The sequence below is a fragment of the Oncorhynchus gorbuscha genome, linkage group LG26 (assembly GCF_021184085.1).
Source record: "Oncorhynchus gorbuscha isolate QuinsamMale2020 ecotype Even-year linkage group LG26, OgorEven_v1.0, whole genome shotgun sequence".
Taxonomy (NCBI): Eukaryota; Metazoa; Chordata; class Actinopteri; order Salmoniformes; family Salmonidae; genus Oncorhynchus; species Oncorhynchus gorbuscha.
Genome location: NC_060198.1, coordinates 34,704,149 through 34,719,398, shown reverse-complemented (window position 1 = coordinate 34,719,398; position 15,250 = coordinate 34,704,149). Strand labels below are relative to the sequence as shown.

The 15,250-nt window shown below is 48.3% G+C and overlaps 1 pseudogene; it reads right to left on the bottom strand.

Annotated features, from left to right (window-relative positions):
• LOC124015089 overlaps positions 1 to 15,250 on the bottom strand; it is a 154,244-nt pseudogene that overhangs the window by 12,761 nt on the left and 126,233 nt on the right.

The following is a 15,250-nucleotide window of genomic DNA, read 5'->3' as shown; positions in this document are numbered from 1 at the left end:
GAAGAACCCTTTTTGGTTCCAGGTAGAACCTTTTTGAGTTCCAAAGACCCCAAAATAGTTCTACCTGCAGCCAAAAAGGGTCTGACTGGAACTAAAACGGGTTCTCCTATAGGGACAGCCGGAGAGGCATTCTGGAACATTTTTTTCTAAGATTGAGCTGTATTCAAGGGTCACATCCAGATATTTACTGTCACAACAACTAGGAAATAATATCATGAATGCATGTCATAATGGAACCTCACACAAATACAAACATTAATTTTCCTCATTCTTGTCCTCATACAAATGCTAATGGTATAATCATCAACGCTTACTGACCAATCTGTCTTTGGAATGACAAGCCAACTGTCATGGATACACACCCAAACAACACACTGACAAACACATACTAAAATTGACACTATAACACTAGACACAAAATAATCAACTGTTTTTTCTCTGCCCTGGTTTTCAAATGAAAGAGCAATGGATTGTGTGGCATTGTCGTACATGGGCTACGTGGATAACCCCGAGCGTTTCACCTTGGTGAGTTACACTGGAGCCATGTCAAAACAGTTGGACTGCAAATCAAATACCTCGGGGTGACTTTGCTCCCAGGAGAACCAGTAATCTACCCTCATTTCTCCGGCCGAGTGAACAATTGATTTTGGCTCAACTTTTTGTAAATATTTACCCCGGATGTGAAACGGGCATTAGCATCAAAACAAAAGGAGAAAGCTGTCTGTGTTCAAACTAAACTCAGAGTTTGGCATTGGTTGGCCACTGTGGACATAAACTACATGCTGATTTCTGCTATCAGGGCCGATAAGCCTTCTACTTGACCAGGTTTCCTTATGGACTGACTACCTTTAATAAAACACTCTCATGTACTGGGTATTAGAGACAGTAAAGTTGAGGATGTGAGGTTGATGATGAAGGTCATAACTCTAAAAAGATGCCAAAGGACGCAGATGCAGATCACAGGACCACAGGAAGAAAACCTGAACAGCCATGTATGAGTGTGTGCAGACAGTTACTATGGGTGTCTGAAGTGGACTGGCTCACCCTGCTGATGGAGAAGACGAAGCCTGGCTTGCCCGTGCAGTAGCCCATGAAGCAGAAGCGCAGTTGCCAGTAGAAGGCGTGCTCGGCGATGAAGGTGATGAGCGACAGAGCCATGGCCGCCCCCAGCATGTAGAAGACGCCGGCCATGTTGTCCACGTCCAGCTGGCTGCTCATCACCTCGTTCTTCTCATGGTGGCAGATCCCCGTAAGCCACATGGCCTCCAACTCCTCCATGTCACCTGGAGAGAGGGACAGGATGGAGGGAGGAGTCAAGGAAGAGTGGGGACGGGAAGAGGAGGGAGAGTGGGAACAGGCGGATGGAGGGAGGAGTGGGGACAGGGTATGGAGAAGGAGGGAGTAGGAGAAGGGTGTGGAGAAGGAGGGAGGAGTGGAGGGAGAGAAAGGAGGGAGTAGGAGAAGGGTGTGGAGAAGGAGGGAGGAGTGGAGGGAGAGAAAGGAGGGAGTAGGAGAAGGGTGTGGAGAAGGGAGGACATGATGTAGCAAGAGGATAAATATTGGAACAGGAGATTTATGCAAAGTGAGCAGAGAAAAGGTATAGAGATGAGAAGTAGGGAAAGACAATTGAAAATATAGGTCTGAAAACGATAACTAAAACTGTAGAGGACAAACACTTAAAGGCTAATGTATGCAAGCCTTTGGTGGCAATTTAATGAATATAGTTTTACAATTACATCCCAGTTTTCATATTCATGACAGCACACTTCAGATCCAGCAAATAGACCAATGTGTGCGCGTGAGTATATGGAAATATTAGTGTGCGTGCATGATGTGTGTGTCTACGTGTCCAGCCATGTCCCAGAGTCTCTATCTGTCTCTTTGTGGGTCACCTTGTGTAACATCAGCAGCAGTTAGTTCTGGCGGACCGTGCATGAACACACACACACACACACACACACACACACACACACACACACACACACACACACACACACACACACACACACACACACACACACACACACACACACACACACACACACACAGAGATGATCAAACACAGGGCCCACTGCCTGCTGCGCCTGCGTGGCTCCTGGACGACAAGGGCGACTGGTGTGAGAGATGGGGCTCGGTGGCGTCTGCGAGACCAGAGCTCCCTAGGGCCCTAGGCATCCTCCTATGCTCTAAGTGACTGTCTGCGAGCCTTATCATCAAACCAGCCAGGCCCGCGTCTGCACCCATCATAGGCCCCTGGTCTCTCAGCACGTGAGGATCACTTTCTCAATCTAGGTCACACTGAGAGGAGTGCATGTTGGGGCGTGTCAATGTGACATTGAGGGTCACTTGCTAAGTTTTGGCTGGCTGTACACAGGAGACAGCACAAGATGATGACCCATATTCACACACAAGACATTCTACAAGAAACTGTATACTATACACATACACAATAACGTATTGTCACCGATCCCTAAATACAGAAAACACACTCCTTATACAAAGCTTACAAACAGGTCTTAAAACACACCTGTACATTCAGTAGGCAGACACAGAGACCGACACACACAGTCTTCATAGAGCTGACCCACATTCACACACACCCCTTGTCCACAGAGTGTAGAATACACCAGCAGCTTTACTGGCACCTCTAACTAGGACACTATAGTGGGGCCTGGAGGGGCCTTGGTCCAGGATCCTCAAGACAGGCTGGAACACACCCAGATAAAGTGGCTCCAGCACAGACAAGCTGCAGAGAGAAAAACGACTTCTATATGGCTTCGAATGCAGCTCTGACTGGTGCTCAACCAAGGTGGGACACAACCTTACTATATACACCATATAACATACATACAGTGCCTTGCGAAAGTATTCGGCCCCCTTGAACTTTGCGACCTTTTGCCACATTTCAGGCTTCAAACATAAAGATATAAAACTGTATTTTTTTGTGAAGAATCAACAACAAGTGGGACACAATCATGAAGTGGAACGACATTTATTGGATATTTCAGTGCCTTGCGAAAGAGCTGAAAGTTTAGAGGGACGGCCAGGTCTTGGTAGATTTGCAATGGTCTGATACTCCTTCCATTTCAATAGTATCGCTTGCACAGTGCTCCTTGGGATGTTTAAAGCTTGGGAAATCTTTTTGTATCCAAATCCGGCTTTAAACTTCTTCACAACAGTATCTCGGACCTGCCTGGTGTGTTCCTTGTTCTTCATGATGCTCTCTGCGCTTTTAACGGACCTCTGAGACTATCACAGTGCAGGTGCATTTATACGGAGACTTGATTACACACAGGTGGATTGTATTTATCATCATTAGTCATTTAGGTCAACATTGGATCATTCAGAGATCCTCACTGAACTTCTGGAGAGAGTTTGCTGCACTGAAAGTAAAGGGGCTCAATAATTTTGCACGCCCAATTTTTCAGTTTTTGATTTGTTAAAAAAGTTTGAAATATCCAATAAATGTTGTTCCACTTCATGATTGTGTCCCACTTGTTGTTGATTCTTCACAAAAAAATACAGTTTTATATCTTTATGTTTGAAGCCTGAAATGTGGCAAAAGGTCGCAAAGTTCAAGGGGGCCGAATACTTTCGCAAGGCACTGTAGACAATACCTGTAGGATTGTGTGTTCTATATTTTAGCCAGTTGGCAAGTATTGCAAAAGTACACAGTCATTTACAATTCCATGGGGTAAAATGACGACAGCACACTCTCAAATAATTTCCCAATCTTTTTGTTTTATTGCATTTCTCTTCAGATGAAGGCAAGTAATCTGACCGGAAAAACCTGGCTGTTTTCCATCAAAGAACACCATTAAAACCCTCAGTAAAATGGCATGACTCCCTGGCTGAAATACATGAAGTCAAACTGTATGTAATTCTAACTGAGGACCAATCTCACCGTCTCCAAAGAGCTGAAGGATGGCCAGGTCGACGTGTCTCTTCCAGCCAGACTCCTTCTGGATGGCGATGCCGTAGCCCGTGGAGGCAAACACCTTCCCACTGCCGATGGTCACCAGCTTACAGCCCTCGTCCCTCCCGGCCATGTAGTTCAGCACTGCTGCGTCGTAGATGAAGGCGTCCAGTTTACTAACGAGAGAATTTACAGTAATCACTTCTGGCCCAGCTTTACACTGTAACTACTCATCCCAATTAGCCTGCTAAGTAGCCCTAATGTTGTGATAAGGATAATAGACTTTTGCCTGCTTTGCCAAGGGCTACAGTTGTCACATACTGTATAATGGTATACACTGTTGTGCTGGGAAATGAATAAAACTAGGGCTTTTAATGACAAACAAGGAGAATAATTCAACGAAGATATAAAAAAATACATAAAGTAAAATAGAATATATGTTCACCTATTCCCCCAACCTAAGGCCCCATTTCCTCATTCCCCCAATCTAAGGCTGGCCTATTCCCTCAGTCTAAGGCCCCATTCCCCTTATTCCCCCAGTCTAAGGCCCCATTCCCTCATTCCCCCAGTCTCAGGCCTCATTCCCTCATTCCCCCAGTCTAAGGCCCCATTCCCCCAGTCTAAGGCCCCATTCCCTCATTCCCTCAGTCTAAGGCCCCATTCCCCTTATTCCCCCAGTCTAAGGTCCCATTCCACCATTCCCCCAGTCTAAGGCCCCCTTCCTCTTATTCCCCCAGTCTATGGCCCCATTCCCCCATTCTAAGGCCCCATTCCCTAATTCTACCAGTCTAAGGCCCCATTCCCCCATTCCCCCAGTATAAGACCCCATTCCCTCATTCCCCCAGACTAAGGCCCCATTCCCCCAGTCTAAGGCCCCATTCCCTCATTCCCCCAGTCTCAGGCCTCATTCCCTCATTCCCCCAGTCTAAGGCCCCATTCCCCCAGTCTAAGGCACCCTTCCTCTTATTCCCCCAGTCTATGGCCCCATTACCCCAGTCCAAGGCCCTATTCTAAGGCCCCATTCCCTAATTCTACCAGTCTAAGGCCCCATTCCCCCATTCCCCAAGTATAAGGCCCCATTCTCCCATTCCCCCAGTCTGAGGCCCCAGTCCCACTCCTCACCCAGTCTAAGGTCCTGCTCCCCCTCCTCACCCAGTCTAAGACCCCATTCCCCCTGCTAACCCAGTCTAAGACCCCATTCCCCCTGCTCACCCAGTCTAAGACCCCATTCCCCTGCTCACCCAGTCTAAGGTCCTGTTCTCCCTCCTCACCCAGTCTAAGACCCCATTCCCCCTCCTCACCCAGTCTAAGACCCCATTCCCCTGCTCACCCAGTCTAAGGTCCTGTTCTCCCTCCTCACCCAGTCTAAGACCCCATTCCCCCTGCTCACCCAGTCTTCAGACCATACAGGGCCTCATCCACATTCTTCTGGTGGAACTTGATCATGTAGCCATGCATCTCCTTGTAGTTGTTCTTGATGTTCCTTTCCGTGCTGCCGTTAGGGACCGTCCCAAACCGGAACGGAGGGGAGAAGTCATTGGGCCTCTGAAACTGAGGGGAGGAGATAGGGAGAGAGAGAGACAGAGATGGCGCAAGAGAGAGAGATAAGAGGTGTAGAAATAATGATGGCGTGAGGAAAGTGGTGGCAGGCAGAGGACAGAGTGAGAGATAGAAATCAAGAGAATCAAGGAAAGATGGACAGTGAGATGGAATGGAGGTGAGATAAGGAGAGGAGAGAGCTAGTAAGAAAGAGCGAGTAAAGGACGAATGAAGTTTAATGACAGGCCTTACCTTCTTGTCGCTGAGTCCAGACACCTGGTCCACATACTCCTCCTGGATCATGAAGGCTGCCAGGTTGGCAGTGTAGGAGGCCAGGAAGATGACAGCGAAGAAGGCCCACACCGACACCATGATCTTACTGGTCCAACCCTTGGGGTTCTGCACTGGGACAGAGTTGTTGAAGACCAGACCCCACAGCAGCCAGATGGCCTTGCCGATGGTGAAGGAGGGCCCTCCAGGCTCTGATGGAGAGACAGGTAGTGATCACAATGAGCAGTGGTCTCAGGGAGGCGTCTCAGTGTTGTAGTTATGTTGTGGTTAGCTGTAGGATCATGAAGCACAATGTGGCTAGGGAAGCAGGAGGAACACGAATGATTGGACCATGGTGCTGAGTCATTCTGATAATTGTAGTGTAGTGCAGATGAGGCTTTAGTCCACTACTAAGTATGCCTATTGTTGTTGAATATATGTGTGCTGTAGTTCTGTCACTACCACACAAGATTGAATCCATCATGATAATACTTTTTGGCACATCAGTTGTATTTACTGTCCTGTAAGTAGCCACCATGAGTATCACTAGTTGGAATCCAACACTTGATCCAATTCGCACAAACACTGAATTCCCAAGACTAGTGTATGACCAGCTAACAATAGCACTCCTACAATGCTTTAGGAAAGAGGGTCTTATTCTCCAGAACATGAAGGATGAGAGAGATTTAAAAAAGATATGGTCTCTAAATATAGTCCCATCATGAATAGGATGGAGAGACGTTGATTATTTATTTTAAGCTGGGAGATGTAATAAAAACGGGCCCATCCCTGTCAGGCCTGACATGTGATTCCTGAGAATATGGAAATGCATGCAAAACACAGGGCCCACATTAAAATACATGAAGATCCAGGGGAGGCGTGTTGAAATCAATGAGAAGAGACTTCACCTGCACTGGGCTCTGAGAGGTGAAGGAGGACAGGAGGAGGGGCTGGGCAGGGGCTGGGGAGGAGGGGCTAGGGAGGAGGGTGATCAGAGTTTACTGGCTGCCATGTGGGAGTTGGGGAAGGACACTGTGCAAAGCAGTGTGTGTGTGTGTGTGTGTGTGTGTGTGTGTGTGTGTGTGTGTGTGTGTGTGTGTGTGTGTGTGTGTGTGTGTGTGTGTGTGTGTGTGTGTGTGTGTGTGTGTGTGTGTGTGTGTGTGTGCGTGTGCGTGTGCGTGTGTGTGTGTGTGTGTGTGCGCGTGTGCGTGTGTGCGCGTGTGTGCGATTGTGAGAGAGACGTTCGTGCCGGTGTAGAGCCAGACCCTCTCACCTCTACCGTCGGCCAGACAGCGGTTGTAGCCCACAGGGCTGAGGTACTCAAACACAAACACAGCAATCGCCGAAACCAGCAGCAGCATCACGAACATCATCACCCACACATCAGCACTGAAGGGCTCTGAGAGAGAGGCAGAGAGAGAGAGAGAAAGGCCAACGGAGGGAGGGCGAGTAAGATAAAAATATGCAAATGAAGAGAACACAGAGAAACAAAAAGTGAGTGAGATAGAGGCGAGGGAGAGGACGTCAGAGAGAGTGGGAGTAAGAAGGAAAATATAGGAGGGGAATGAGACAGACAGAAAGAGAGATTTAAGCACATTATAATTCAGTCTCAGTACACACTGGATGGAACATTTGGGTGATACTGTAAAGTTGGCAGCGTTGGCAGAGTTTGTTTGTGGGTCACACTCACCGAGGAAGGCAGAGGGCGAGACGGTGCCATTGCTACGGGATACCATGACGCTGATGCCTGTCTCGATGAAGGGAACCGAGAAGTCAATGACCTCTGACCTCTCCTTGTTGATGGTGAGGGAGCCCACAGCCATGTGGGCCTTCTTTGTCTCCACCTGAGAGAGAGGGGTGGAGAGAGAGACGGTAGAGAGAGAGAAAGAGAAAGGTCAATGAGAGACAGTGTCTACACATCAAGAACAGTCCAAGTGGAGACTTGTGATCCACAGTGTGGGAGGGGAAGGAGAGAGAAACAAAACGAGGGAAGGAAGGCAGAACAGACAGAACGAGGGAGAGAGAGAGACAGAACGAGGGAGGGATGGAGAAAGACAGAACAAGGGAGGGAGAGAGAGAACGAGGGAGGGAGGGAGAAAGACAACAAGGGAGGGAGAGAGAGAACGAGGGAGGGAGGGAGGGAGAGAGAGAGAGAGAGAGAACGAGGGAGGGAGAGAGAGAGAGAACGAGGGGGGGAGACAGAACAAGGGAGGGAGAATTGGGTTAGCAGAGTGGGTCATGGCAGCTTGAAATAGCCACCCCATTGCCTCCTCCTTCCTCTCCTCCCTCCTTGCTTTCCATCCCTCCCTTCGTGCCCCTTCATCTCTCCAGGTATATTTAGCCCTAAATACCTGGGCCCTAAAGCGCCGGGGTAAAGTGGGACAGAACTGACTGAGTTCATAAGGTGTGAATATGAATGACAGAGGGAGGGAAAGAGAGGGGGAGTGAGACTATTTCCTTTACCTGTGGTCTGTAGGTTTGCGTGCCAAGCATTTGTTTGTGTTAGTGTGTGTGTCCCCCCCAAGGGGAGCAAGTCTGTCCAGCAGTGTACCCACTTCCTCTTGCTTTCCGTATTCTCCCTCCCACGGCTTGTACTCTCTCCGTTATGAAAGTGACCTGTGTGGGTGGTACTGCGATCGAGCGAGCGAGCGAGAACTCTTGCGTGTGTGTTCTGTGTTCACGTCTGTCGATGTTTGAAGCCAAACTCACGTAATCAAGAGTATTGCCTCAAATATTTTGGATTACGAGGATTAGTGGCTGCCTTCCCTCCATCAATGCCGACACCAGTGAGCAAAATGAAGTCAGCACAAAATGGAGAGGACCAACTTTAACCCTGCAGTGACTTCTTTCTCTCTTTTGTGCACAGCTCTGATGCATTGTGTAAGTCAAGAGGCATCTATGTGATCCATGCGGTCGTCGTGTGCAGATCTGGGGTCATTAAGAGTGTGAGATACGCTTTGAATAAGAGAGTCTGCTAAATGGCTGAAAATACTGTCAATGCGGATTATACTGTAGTAGGACAGTGGATATGTAGTCCTGTCTATGACAGTGGATATGTAGTCCTGTCTATGACAGTGGATATGTAGTCCTGTCTATGACAGTGGATATGTAGTCCTGACTATGACAGTGGATATGTAGTCCTGTCTATGACAGTGGATATGTAGTCCTGTCTATGACAGTGGATATGTAGTCCTGACTATGACAGTGGATATGTAGTCCTGACTATGACAGTAGATATGTACTCCTGTCTATGACAGTGGATATGTAGTCCTGTCTATGACAGTGGATATGTCGTCCTGTCTATGACAGTGGATATGTCGTCCTGTCTATGACAGTGGATATGTAGTCCTGACTATGACAGTGGATATGTAATCCTGTCTATGACAGTGGATATGTAGTCCTGACTATGACAGTGGATATGTAGTCCTGTCTATGACAGTGGATATGTAGTCCTGACTATGACAGTGGATATGTAGTCCTGTCTATGACAGTGGATATGTAGTCCTGTCTATGACAGTGGATATGTAGTCCTGTCTATGACAGTGGATATGTAGTCCTGACTATGACAGTGGATATGTAGTTCTGTCTATGACAGTGGATATGTAGTCCTGTCTATGACAGTGGATATGTAGTCCTGACTATGACAGTGGATATGTAGTCCTGACTATGACAGTGGATATGTAGTCCTGTCTATGACAGTGGATATGTAGTCCTGACTATGACAGTAGATATGTAGTTCTGTCTATGACAGTGGATATGTAGTCCTGTCTATGACAGTGGTATCCTGTCTATGACAGTGGATATGTAGTCCTGTCTATGACAGTGGATATGTAGTCCTGACTATCTGTCTATGACAGTGGATATGTAGTCCTGTCTATGACAGTGGATATGTAGTCCTGTCTATGACAGTGGATATGTAGTCCTGACTATGACAGTGGATATGTAGTCCTGTCTATGACAGTGGATATGTAGTCCTGTCTATGACAGTGGATATGTAGTCCTGTCTATGACAGTGGATATGTAGTCCTGACTATGACAGTGGATATGTAGTCCTGTCTATGACAGTGGATAGTGTCTATGACAATGGATATGTAGTCCTGTCTATGACAGTGGATATGTAGTCCTGTCTATGACAGTGGATATGTAGTCCTGTCTATGACAGTGGATATGTAGTCCTGTCTATGACAGTGGATATGTAGTCCTGACTATGACAGTGGATATGTAGTCCTGACTATGGCCCCCCAATGGTGGAACAAACTCCCTCACGACGCCAGGACAGCGGAGTCAATCACCACCTTCCGGAGACACCTGAAACCCCACCTCTTTAAGGAATACCTAGGATAGGTTAAGTAATCCCTCTCACCCCACCCCCCCTAAGTTTTAGATGCACTATTGTTAAGTGACTGTCCCACTGGATGTCATAAGGTGAATGCACCAATTTGTAAGTCGCTCTGGATAAGAGCGTCTGCTAAATGACTTAAATGTAAATGTAAATGACAGTGGATATGTAGTCCTGACTATGACAGTAGATATGTAGTTCTGTCTATGACAGTGGATATGTAGTCCTGTCTATGACAGTGGATATGTCGTCCTGTCTATGACAGTGGATATGTAGTCCTGACTATGACAGTGGATATGTAGTCCTGTCTATGACAGTGGATATGTAGTCCTGACTATGACAGTGGATATGTAGTCCTGTCTATGACAGTGGATATGTAGTCCTGTCTATGACAGTGGATATGTAGTCCTGTCTATGACAGTGGAAGGTTATTCCAACCAGAACATCCTCTGCTACAGTAAACTCCCACTACGTATTTTTACCCACAGCCTTTGGACTGTTACCAAGGTGAGGGGCAACATTAGAACTTTCCTGAAGTTTGTAAAAAAGTTGTAAACTAAAAACTCTGCTGCTCTCTGCCTCAGTGCAGCTGCTGCTACTGCTGTATATTAGAACTGACAACAACCTTACCTTGGGACCAATGTCGATTACGCAACATCTTTATAACACAAACTGGACTTCCATGGTAGACTGCTCTTTACCCTTGAGTGAGGTACTTAACCTGACTGACATTAGCTGATGCCCAAATGAACAAACTGGTGACATGCAAGTGGAACGTCTGTCTATCAGTCACTCAGAATGAGTTTTCCTTCCAGGTGGCTCCAAGTTAATAACAGAGGGCATGGTTCCGGTTGGGATAGCCACTGACACAGATACAGACAGACACAGACACTGGCAGACAAACAGAGACAGACAAACATAAGATACAGTTGACAGATTGATACCTGCAGACTGCTAAACAGACAGACTGACACAGGTAGCTAACCCCCATGACACCGTCATACACAGACAGACTAGCTGCAGCTCCGGAGGCCCACCTCTCCCACCATGCCGTTCCAGGTGCCGTTGATCTTCTTGCCGTGTTTTCCGTTGGTCACCAGGTAGAGGTCGTAGGTGAACTTGACGTGCTTGGCGATCTTCTTCAGGATGTCGATGCAGAAACCCTTACAGCAGCGCTTGATATAGATCCCAGAGTCAACGGTTTTATTTCTAAGAGTGAGAGAGAGAAAGGGAGAGAGAAAGGGAGAGGGAAAGAGAGAGAGAAAGGGAGAGGGAAAGGGAGAGAGAAAGGGAGAGAGAAAGGGAGAGGGAAAGGGAGAGGGAAAGGGAGAGGGAAAGAGAGAGAGAGGGAAAGGAGAGAGAAGAGGGAAAGGGAGAGGGAAAGAGAGAGGGAAAGAGAGAGAGAAAGGGAGAGGAAAGGGAGAGGGAAAGGAGAGGAAAGGGAGAGAGAAAGAGAGGAAAGGGAGAGGGAAAGAGAGAGGAAAGAAAGAGAGAGGGAAAGGGAGAGGGAAAGAGAGAGGGAAAGGGAGAGGGAAAGAGAGAGGGAAAGAGAGAGAGAAAGGGAAGGGAGGGAGGAAAGGGAGAGGGAAAGGGAGAGGGAAAGAGAGAGGGAAAGGGAGAGGGAAAGAGAGAGGGAAAGAAGAGAGAAAGGGAGAGGGAAGGGAAAGGGAAAGAGGGAAAGGGAGAGGGAAAGAGAAAGGGAGAGGGAAAGGGAGGAGAGAGAAAGGGAGAGGGAAAGAGAGAGGGAAAGAGAGAGGGAAAGGGAGAGGGAAAGGGAGAGGGAAAGGAAGAGGGAAAGGGAGAGGGAAAGGGAAGAGGGAAAGAGAGAGGGAAAAGAGAGGGAAAGGGAGAGGGAAAGGGAGAGAGAAAGGAAGAGGGAAAGGGAGAGGGAAAGGGAGAGGGAAAGAGAGAGAGAAAGGGAGAGAGAAAGGGAGAGGGAAAGAGAGAGAGAAAGGGAGAGGGAAAGGGAGAGGGAAAGAGAGAGAGAAAAGGGAGAGAGAAAGGGAGAGGGAAAGGGAGAGAGAGAAAGGGAGAGAGAAAGGGAGAGGGAAAGAGAGAGGGAAAGAGAGAGGGAAAGGGAGAGGGAAAGGGAGAGGGAAAGGGAGAGGGAAGAAGGGAGAGAGGGAAAGGGAAGGAAAAGAGGGAAAGAGAGGGAAAGGGAGAGAAAGAAAGGGAGAGGGAAAGAGAGAGGGAAATAGAGAGGGAAAGAGAGAGGGAGAGGGAAAGGGAGAGGGAGAGGGAAAGAGAGAGGGAAAGGGAGAGAGAAAGGGAGAGAGAAAGGGAGAGGGAAAGGGAGAGGGAGAGGGAAAGGGAGGAGAAAGGGAGAGGGAAAAGAGGGAGAGAGGGAAAGGGAGAGAAAGGGAAAGAGAGAGGGAAATAGAGAGGGAAAAGAGAGGGAAAGGGAGAGAAAGGGGAAAAGAGAGGAAATAGAGAGAGAAAGGGAGAGAAAGAGAGAGAGGGAAATAGAGAGGGAAAGGGAGAGGGAAGGGAGAGAGAAAGGGAGAGAGGAAAGGGAGAGGGAAAGGAAGAGGGAAAGAGAGAGAGAAAGGGAGAGAGAAAGGGAGAGAGAAAGGGAGAGGGAAAGAGAGAGGGAAATAGAGAGGGAAAGAGAGAGGGAAAGGGAGAGAGAAAGGGAGAGAGAAAGGGAGAGGGAAAGAGAGAGGGAAATAGAGAGGGAAAGGGAGAGGGAAATAGAGAGAGAAAGGGAGAGGGAAAGAGAGGGAAATAGAGAGAGAAAGAGGAAATAAGGGAAAGAGAGAAAGGGAGAGAGAAAGGGAGAGGGAAAAGAGAGAGGGAAAAGAGGGAAAGAGAGAGAAAGGGAGAGAGAAAGGGAGAGAGAGAAAGGGAGAGGGAAAGAGAGAGGGAAATAGAGAGGGAAAGGGGAGAAAGGGAAAGGGAGAGGGAAATAGAGGGAAATGGAGGGAAAGGGAGAGAAAGGGAGAGAGAGAAAGGGAGAGGGAAAGAGAAGGGGAGAGGGAAAGAGAGGGAAAGGGAGAAGAGAGAGAGGAAATAGAGAGGGAAGGGAGAGGAAAGGGAAATAGAAAGAGGGAAATAGAGAGGGAAAGGGAGAGAGAAAGGGAGAGAGAAAGGGAGAGGGAAAGAGAGGGAAATAGAGAGGGAAAGGGAGAGGGAAATAGAGAGGGAAAGGAGAGGGAGGGAAAGGGAGAGAGAAAGGGAGAGAGAAAGGGAGAGAGAAAGGGAGAGGGAAATAGAGAGGGAAATAGAGAGGGAAAGGGAGAGAGAAAGGGAGGGAGAGAGAAAGGAGAGAAAGAAAGGGAGAGAGAAAGGAGAGGGAAAAGAGAGGGAAATAGAGAAAGGGAAAGGGAGAGAGAAAGGGAGAGAGAAAGGAGAGAGAAAGGGAAAGAGAGAGAAAGGGAGAGAGAAAGGGAGAGAGAAAGGGAGAGGGAAAGGGAGAGGGAAATAGAGAGGGGGAAAGGGAGAGAAAAAGGGAGAGAGAAAGGGAGAGAGGGAGGGAAGGGAGAGGGAAAGGGAAGAGAGGGAAATAGAGAGGGAAAGAGGAGAGAGAAAGGGAGAGGGAAAGAGAGAGGGAAATGGAGAGGGAAAGGGAGAGGGAAATGGAGAGGAAAGGGAGAGAGAGGGAAAGGAGAGAGAAAGGGAGAGGGAAAGAGAGAGGAAATAGAGAGGGAAAGGGAGAGAGAAAGGAGAGAGAAAGGGAGAGGGAAAGGGAGAGGGAAAGAGAGAGAGGGAAATAGAGAGGGAAAGGAGAGGAGAGAAAGGGGAGAGAGAAAGGGAGAGGGAAAGAGAGAGGGAAATAGAGAGGGAAAGGGAGAGAGAAAGGGAGAGGGAAAGGGAGAGGGAAAGGAAGAGGGAAAGAGAGAGGGGAAAGAGAGAGAGAAAGGGAGAGAGAAAGAGGGAGAGAGAAAGGAGAGGAAAAAGGGAAAGAGGGAAAGAGAGAGGGAAAAGAGAGAGAGAAAGGGAGAGAGAAAGGAGAGAGAAAGGGAGAGGGAAAGGGAGAGGGAGAGAGGGAAATAGAGAGGGAAAGGGAGAGAGAAAGGGAGAGAGAAAGGGAGAGGGAAATAGAGAGGGAAATAGAGAGGGGAAGGGAGAGAGAAAGGGAGAGGGAAAGGGGAGGGAAAGGAAGAGGGAAAGAGAGAGGGAAAGAGAGAGAGAAAGGGAGAGGGAAAGGGAGAGGGAAAGAGAGAGGGAAATAGAGAGGGAAAGGGAGAGAGAAAGGGAGAGAGAAAGGGAGAGGGAAATAGAGAGGGAAATAGAGAGGGAAAGGGAGAGAGAAAGGGAGAGGGAAAGGGAGGGGAAAGGAAGAAAGGAGGGAAAGAGAGGGAAAAGAGAGGGAAAGGGAGAGGGAGAGAGAAAGGGAGAGAGAAAGGGAGAGGGAAAGGGAGAGGGAAAGAAAGAGAGGGAAAAGAGAGGGAAAGAGAGAGAGAAAGGGAGAGAGAAAGGGAGAGAGAAAGGGAGAGGGAAAGAGAGAGGGAAATAGAGAGGGAAAGGGAGAGAGAAAGGGAGAGGGAAATAGAGAGGGAAAGGGAGAGGGAAATAGAGAGGGAAAGGTAGAGGGAAAGGGAGAGAGAAAGAGAGAGGGAAATAGAGAGGGAAAGGGAGAGGGAAATAGAGAGGGAAAGGTAGAGAGAAAGGGAGAGAGAAAGGGAGAGGGAAAGGGAGAGGGAAAGAGAGAGAGAAAGGGTGAGGGAAAGAGAGAGAGAAAGGGAGAGGGAAAGAGAGAGGGAAAGGGAGAGGGAAAGGGAGAGGGAAAGGAAGAGGGAAAGAGAGAGGGAAAGAGAGAGGGAAAGGGAGAGAGAAAGGGAGAGGGAAAGGGAAGGGAAAGGGAGAGGGAAAGGGAGAGGGAAAGAGAGAGGGAAAGAGAGAGGGAAAGAGAGAGAGAAAGGGAGAGGGAAAGAGCGAGGGAAAGGGAGAGGGAAATAGAGAGGGAAAGGGAGAGGGAAAGGGAGAGAGAAAGGGAGAGGGAAAGGGAGAGGGAAAGAGAGAGAGAAAGGGTGAGGGAAAGAGAGAGAGAAAGGGAGAGGGAAAGAGAGAGAGAAAGGGAGAGGGAAAGAGAGAGAGAAAGGGAGAGGGAAAGGGAGAGGGAAAGGGAGAGGGAAAGGAAGAGGGAAAGAGAGAGGGAAAGAGAGAGGGAAAGAGAGAGAGAAAGGGAGAGGGAAAGGGAGAGGGAAAGGGAGAGGGAAAGAGAGAGAGAAAGGGAGAGAGAAAGG